The sequence below is a fragment of the Narcine bancroftii genome, chromosome 11, assembly GCF_036971445.1.
Source record: "Narcine bancroftii isolate sNarBan1 chromosome 11, sNarBan1.hap1, whole genome shotgun sequence".
NCBI lineage: Eukaryota > Metazoa > Chordata > Chondrichthyes > Torpediniformes > Narcinidae > Narcine > Narcine bancroftii.
Genome location: NC_091479.1, coordinates 20,643,980 through 20,651,775, shown reverse-complemented (window position 1 = coordinate 20,651,775; position 7,796 = coordinate 20,643,980).

Genomic DNA, 7,796 nt, shown 5'->3' with positions numbered 1-7,796 from the left:
GGAATCTGGTCCAAATGCCGGCAAGTGGGACTAAGGTGGGTGGAACATTTTGGTCGTCATGGGATAGTTGGGATGAAGGGCCTGTCTTCCTCAATAATTTTGGGATATTGAAAAATTTGTTTTCATTTCTGAGTGATTGCTCCAAAGAAGATTTATATGAAAGATAATGAATATTTTTGAAACACCCTAATGTGTCCAAGTTGCTGTAGAGGACTTTTAGCTGTGAGGTGATTGCATTCCTGGTTAAGTTTCATATTGGAGACATTGTATTGTGAAAGTCAACAGGAACAAACTCACATTGTATAGAGAACACACTGTGACAGAGTATATAGAGGTGTTTGGAAGATAAGTTGGGAAAGGTTTGTTAGAGCAGGTCACACACAAACACTTTAAAACAGAATATTTGCAGGAGGTTTTGCAAGAGTGCTCTCAGACTCATGATGGACTGTTATTTGCAAAAGGCAACAAATGTAACAACAGGCAGTAGCAGCTTTGGGGGTGTTTCTAGTGAGTGGAGAAATGTGCGGTGATGCGAGGTAATGCGAGGTGATGCACAGTAACACCTCGAATTTTGCCGCACTGGAAACACATCCAGTTGCAGCCGATGCGCGGTGATTCAAGGTGCTCCGTTGTCCAACTTTTGAGGTGGTCAATGCGGGGTGATGTGAGGGACGACCTCGCAGTGGAAACACTGCGGGTGATTCACCGGAAGTCGCAATTTTTCACCCGTGGTTTTCAATTGCTCACCGGACTTCCTGGTCACCTCACATCACCCTGCATCACCTCGCATTCCTCGCATCACCGCGCATCGCCCTGCATCACCGTGTATTCAATTGCTCGGTAGAAACAGTTCAGGTAGTCCAAAAATGCGCGGTGATGCGAGTGACAAAAAATCGCGCTGATTCGAGGTGATGCGGGATGATGCGAGGTGTCCTTAATATAAACACAGCTTTTGTCTGAAAAAGAGCATTTACTGTCTGGAAGATTATGTGATCTTTGCAGGCAGAGAGCAGAGAAAAAAGCAGAGGGTGAGAGAGAGAGAGGAGAGAGAGACACACAGACATGGGTTCCAGAGGGACAAGCTGGCAAGCTTTGGAAGACGGCCTTGTCAAAGGTGAGGACTGGCTTGGAATAGGAGAAACAGAAAGGAACTCTGTGCTGACCTGAAACAAGAAAAACTCTCTCTCCGAAAACCAACAAGAACCTTTCTGAGTGGTAACCATTTACCTGTTAAGCACCAAAGCCTGGTGAACTTTATCAATGTTAACTTCTGTGGCATAGTAAAAGAATTGCTCGCAACTTTGCTGAACTTATATACGCATTACACATACATGTGCTTGGAATTAGAAGGGGGTTAAGTGAGTCAATAGAGATAAGTTAAAGTTTGATTCTATTTTCATGTTCAAAGATCATTAAAAGCAACTTTTGTTTAAGTAACCCTTTATCGTGGTGCTGCTAGGTTTTGGGGTCCTCTGGACTCGTAACCACATGCTTACCAAATATGAGGAATATTTCCAAACATAAAAAAAAGTGATATATCCCTTCCCTATACAAAGTTGTTAGAATTTAAAAATTAAAAAAAAACAAAGATAAGAGCTCTAACCCCCTAGCAAATGAAACCTTGGAAGCTTTGACATCAAATTCAAGGTCGTTTAGTTACGCTGAACATATAAAACATTACTAACTGAAGGAAAAACCATGTACATTGCATGCCCTGGGATACATCCAATTTAGTGAAAAACTTTGCACCGGCCATCTCACTTGTACCCTGGTTGGAATCTGATAATATTCCCTCCTTATAATAGCATTCATGTCTTTTGGGTCCATGAACATACGAAGGTCACCGTTCTTTTTGACACACACCATTGAATTCACCCATTCTGTGGGCTCTTCCAGCTTCTTTATGACTCCTAGTGCTGTCATTTGGTCGAGTTCCTGCTTGAGCTCTTCTTTTAGTAGTGCTGGAACCTGCACGTCAAAAGAATCAAAGGCTTTTATTAACTAGAAGACTGGAGTGTATCACATGTAGGTTGACCAGTCCAGAATGATCTAGGTCTGGCCAGGAGCAACCCTTTAAGACCTGCCAGGAGGCGTGGCTACACTCTCAGCCAATCACAACCACCCTATATTACAATATATACATATACACATTGGTGATGAAATCTGTACTATCATATTTGAGAACTGACCCCAGGGTGGATGGAGGGCTGTAAAAAAAAAGGGGGGGGGAAAAAGGCTGGTGATAAGTTAAGGGCTGTAACGGTCGGGGGGCCTGATCGTCCGGCGTGACCACTGTGGTGCTGGGATTGGGGTCGCTGGAGTCGTGTCACTGGCAGGCTCGTTGGGTGCGGCCACCGCCTCGCTCAATTCCCCAATGGCGCTGTCGACAGGCAGGCCTGAGTTGGCGGGGTGGTGCTGATCCCTCTGTTCAAGCATGTGACCTGGGGAGAAGGATTTGGAGGAGGTTGGATTGGGAGCAATGCTGGGTCCGATCTGGCTTGGGCTAGGTCCCTTACCAAGACTGTGTCCTCCTGCCCGTCCGGGTACTCAACGTAGGAATAATGTGGTTTCGCATGGAGCAGAGTCACTCGGACTTTGAGTACCGAATGTGGCATCACAGGAGGACTGGCCCGGGAAACGTGAGCCATGCCGGTTTGGTTGTTCCTGATTTGGATTTCCTTGGGAAAGAGAACATCCTTTCATGGGGGATGGCATTGGTCGCACTGCATAGAAGGGAGCGGATGGAGTGTAGGGCGCTAGTGTGCACGTCCTGCCAGCGAGCGGTGGGGAGGCCTTTGGACTGGAGAGAAAGCGTAACTGCTTTCCAGACGATGGCATTCTCTCTTTCAACCTGCCCATTACCGCATGGGTTATAGCTGGTGGCCCTGCTCGAAGCACACCCTCCAGGAGGTACTGCCGCAGCTCAGCGCTCATAAACGAGGACCCCTGGTCGCTGTGGATGTAACTGGGGTACCCAAAGATGGCAAAAATGCTGTGCATGGCCTCTATGTCTGAGAAGACGGTCAAGTCTGAGCAGGCCACCGCGAATGGGAAGCGAGAATACTCGTCAATTACCGTAAGAATGTAGGTGTTACGGTTGGTCGATGGTAGGGGCCCCTTGAAGTCCACGCTTAAGCGTTCAAATGGCCGGGTGGCTTTGATGACATGGATGTTCTCAGACGGAAGAAGTGAGGCTTGCACTCAGCACACACCGGGCAGGCTCGGGTCTTGGAGTGAATCTCCTCGACCGTGTAGGGCAGGTTGTGAGCCTTAACAAAGTGCGCGGACCTAGTGACCCCTGGATGACAGAGCAAGTCCCTCTGGAGAGCATGTCTGGTGGGCCATTGAGCTTACCAGGCCGGTAAAGTATGTCGTAATTGTAGGTGGAGAGTTCGATTCTCCACCTGGCGATCTTGTCGTTCTTGATCTTACCTCACTGGGTGCTGCTAAACATGAACAAGACCGCGTGTTAGTCGGTCAGCAGTGCAAAGCGCATGCCAGTGAGGTAGTGTCTCCAATGATGTACAGGTTCGACTATGTCCTGGGCCTCCTTCTCGACAGAGGAATGTTGGCTCTCAGGGCCCTGGAGGGTCCTGGAGAAAAAGGCTACTGGCCGGCTGGCTTGGTTCAAAGTGACTGCCAGTGCAAAATCAGATGCATTGCTCTCTACTTGTAACAGAATGGACTCATCAATGGAGTGCAGCATTGCAGCAGTGATGTCTGATTTGATGCGGTTGACAGGGGAAGGAGGTGGTGTTGATAAGTGGCCATGCCTTGTCGACATAGTGTGGAACCCATTGGGCGTAGTACGAAAAGAAATCCAGGCAGCGTCTGAGTGCCTTTTGGGCGTGGTGGGGGGGTTGGGTGGCAAGTCCATGAGGGGACGCATATAGTCAGGGTCCAGCATTACCACCCCATTCTCCACCATGCAACCTAGAATTGATAGCCGAGTGGTGCGGAAGACACACTTGTCGAAATTGTAGGATAAGTTCAGCTGAATCGCAGTCTGAAAAATTTTCTCAAGGTTGGCCTCATGATCCTGTGTGTCATGGCCGCAGATGGTGACGTTGTCCAGATACAGGAAAGTAGCTGTTAGCCCATTCTGGTCTACCATCCAGTTCATTTCCCGTTGGAAAACTGCAACACCATTCATGACCCCAAAGGGTATCCTGAGGAATTGATACAGCCACCCGTTTGCTTTGAAGGCCATGAAAAGTCAGTCTTCTCGGCAAATTGGGAACTGGTAATAGGCCGAACGTAAGTCAGTGGTGGAGAACACACGGTATTGGGTGATCTGATTCACCACATCCATGATCCATGGGAGGGGTTACACATCCAGAAGCGTGAAGCGGTTGACTGTCTGGCTGTAGTCAAACATCATCCACGGCTTCTCCCCGTTTTTAACAACCACCACCTGGGCCCTCCAGGGACTTGAGCTGGGTACAATAATGCCCTCGTCCAGCAGTCTGCGCACTTCGCTTGTGATGAATTTCCTGTCTTCATAACTATATTGCCGACTTTTGGTTTCCAGCCAGGGGTGAGGTTTGCGAAGAGCACTGGAGGAGGCGCCGGGGCATGGGGGCGGGTGGTGTGGGCTGTCACTGGCAGGAGGCCTCCGAGGTGGAGTGGTTACAGACAGAGAGTGGGGCGTGGGGCCCCCCATAGTGCAGGGAAACAGTTTGGAATTGGCACTGAAAATCCAGTCCCAGCAATACGGAAGCACACAGTTGGGCGAGAACTAATAGTTTAAAATCGGTAAATGTAATGCCTTGGATTTTCAGGGCCAACACGCAATACCCCTTTATCCCAGTCGAGTATGATCTGGTCACCAATTAAATCTTTTGGTCAGTAGGGAGAATGACCAGTCCACAACAGTGGGCCACGTCTGGACGGATAAAACTCTTGGTTGACCCCGAGTCAAATAAGCAATTAGTATGGTATCCATGCATTTTAATCAGTTCCATTGCTTTTGTGAGGGGATGGGGGCAGTCCTGTTCCAGGGTCACTGATGCAGCGACCTGCGCTGGGAACAGTGAAGTCTTGCATGATGACGTCAAGCAGCGTTGGGCCTGAAGTGCACTTCGTGTGTGTGGTGACGTCACAGAAGCAGTCGGGCTGGAGCTGTCAGCATCAAGGAGCTGGGGCTGCTGCCTGCAGCCTGCTGGGGGCGTCGGCCTGCCAACGGTAAGTGCTGGGGGTTGCTTCTTGCAGTTGGCGGTGGGGCGGTCAGTCGGGCAGTCGTTGGCAGTAGCGGCAGTGGGTACCTGGTCGGCAGCGTCGGTGGAGGCGATAATGGCGGCGGGTCCCTGGTCGGCAGCAGCGGCAATGGTAGCAGCGGCAGCAGTTCTCAGGTTGGCGGCAGCAGTCGCTGAAGTCGGGGCCAGGGCCTGGATGGTAGTTGCTCCATGTGGGAGGACCGAGCAGGCCAACGTCATCGCAGCAAGGGTGGAGCGAACCTTCCATGACGTCAGGCGCTGCCGCTCGATGGAGCCCTCACTGGACGAGAGCTCTGGAGAAGAGATGTTTGAATGGGAAGGTGGCCATTTTGGAGCGACAGACTACAGCAAAGTTGACATTTTTAAGGCACTTCTGGCACTTGGGTCTCCTCACCGGACACTGGGACCTGCTGTGCTTGTCCCTCCTGCAGAAGTAGCACTTCCGGGTCACATCTGGTGGCCAACAGGGTGTCGGTGGACTGTGGGGTAGTAAGGTTGAGGGAGGGCATCCTACTCACTTCATAGCATTGGGTCCAGCCCTGAGAGTAAGCGTCCCTCCTTAAGACTGCAGCCTCCATTGTCTCTGCGATCCAGGTCGCGTCCTCTAGGTTTTCTCCCCCGTGCTCCAGCAGGCGCTGCCTCACCTCATTCAATCAGACCTCGGTCACATAAGCATCCCGAATGAGATCATTGGTGGTCTCAGCAGCAGGTCTGTTTGTGTGAGCCCTTAGTGCTTGGAGATAAGCTCTACAGGACTCACCAGGCAGTTGCCTCCTGGTCGCTAGTTTGTACTGGGTGTAGACCCTGTTTACCGGTCGCTTGTAGAGTCCTTTCAGCACCTTCATGGTTGCGGCATAACTCCTGGTCAATGATCAACAATGATCTGGGTCTGGCTAGGAGCAACCCTTTAACACCTGCCAGTAGGCGTGGCTACACTCTCAGCCAATCACAACCATCCTATACTACAATATATGCAAATACACATCGGTGATATTATCCGTTCTATCACACCCACCTCGGGGTATGTACATCCTTCTTTAACTGTATCTTATAGGAGAATGGTAGAACTCCAAACCCCTTGAGATGTCAGGAATTTCCTCTACGCTGTTCTCTGCATGGACACTGTTAATTCGATACACCCTCTTGACTAGGTTTAAGTTTTCACATGCTTTGTCACCAAGCAGTGGATAATGTTCATCTGGGACGACTGTGAACCTGAGGTGGGGCTCTTTATCTTTAACTTCCACCTTGAGTTTACATGTACTTTTTGTGTCAATGCTCCGTCCAATGTATGCTTTGAGCAGCGCAGGATTTTCATGGATGTATGGCTTTATCTTCATTGCCCTGATGTTGTGCTTGAACTTGAAAGGAATATTTATTCCATTTGTATGCAATGTCACTGTCTAATTATCCTGTTCATTACATGCACTACCATGCTCACAAAAAGTGTATCACTGAGAGCACCTTCTTCTATTGTGTGTACACTTTGTATAGTGATTCTGCCCTTTGCACTTGTTACAGACTTTTCCATAAGCTGGGCATTGCTTGGTGCATGTTTATTGCCACATCATTTACAACTGAATGTCTCTCCATCATTTTATTGGTTCCTGTATTTCATTTTTTTGTTTGGGTGTGTGACCAGACACTATGGCTATGACTAAGGATTTTATACTATCACCAAATTTTTTGCATGCTGCAGATCTGGTGCTCTGGTGTGGCATATCTTCACAGCTCCAGCTAAGGTAAGCTCTGTCTCTTGCAGCAACCTCTCTCTCACTTTCTTATCAATAATTCCAAACACAATTTGATCATGATAATTAAATCTTGCAGCGATACAAAATTGCAAGTTCTTGCTTTTAATATTGTTTGTTAAAAAAAGTATCAAAGTTCTCTCCTGGCAGCTGCATGTGCAAGTGAAACATGGACCTCTCAAATGTTTCATTTTTCTTTAGTGAACAGTGTTCATCAAACGTCTCGATAACTTTGTCAAATTTGCTCTGGTCTTCTGCCTCGGCAAAAGCAAATGTGTTAAAAACCTCTAGAGCTACAGGTCCTGCCATGATGAGCATTATTGCAATCTTTTGTGCATTTGGTGGGCTATCGATTCCAATCGCTTGCAGGTAAAGCATAAACCTTTGTTTAAACAGCCTCCACTGGTGGTCGATATTTCCAGTCCAATTTACAGCTTTAGGAGTTTTTAAACCCTCCATATTTTCTCAGCTGATAGTTATTGTTACTCACTATGCACACTATGGTTTTTCTATTCTTTCACTCCTGTACACAGCAGATCTTGGCTGTTTCTTCCACTCTTGGCTGTTTTTTTTTCCTTCCACTCCTGGTACCATGTGATGTTTCTTTTATTACAATAAAGAAACTTGGGTTCTTTTTAAAACAACTAGATTTATTAACTAAGCAAAGAACTAAGAACAGAACATACAGATGCAGATCTCATGGGAAGGCATCCATCTTGAACCTACTAAAGATGCAACATTCCCCAAATGCTATACACTCCGTCTCTGACTCCTTCTGGTGGCAGCACTCTATCACTACATGCACTAAATGGAATACCCCCATCATTTT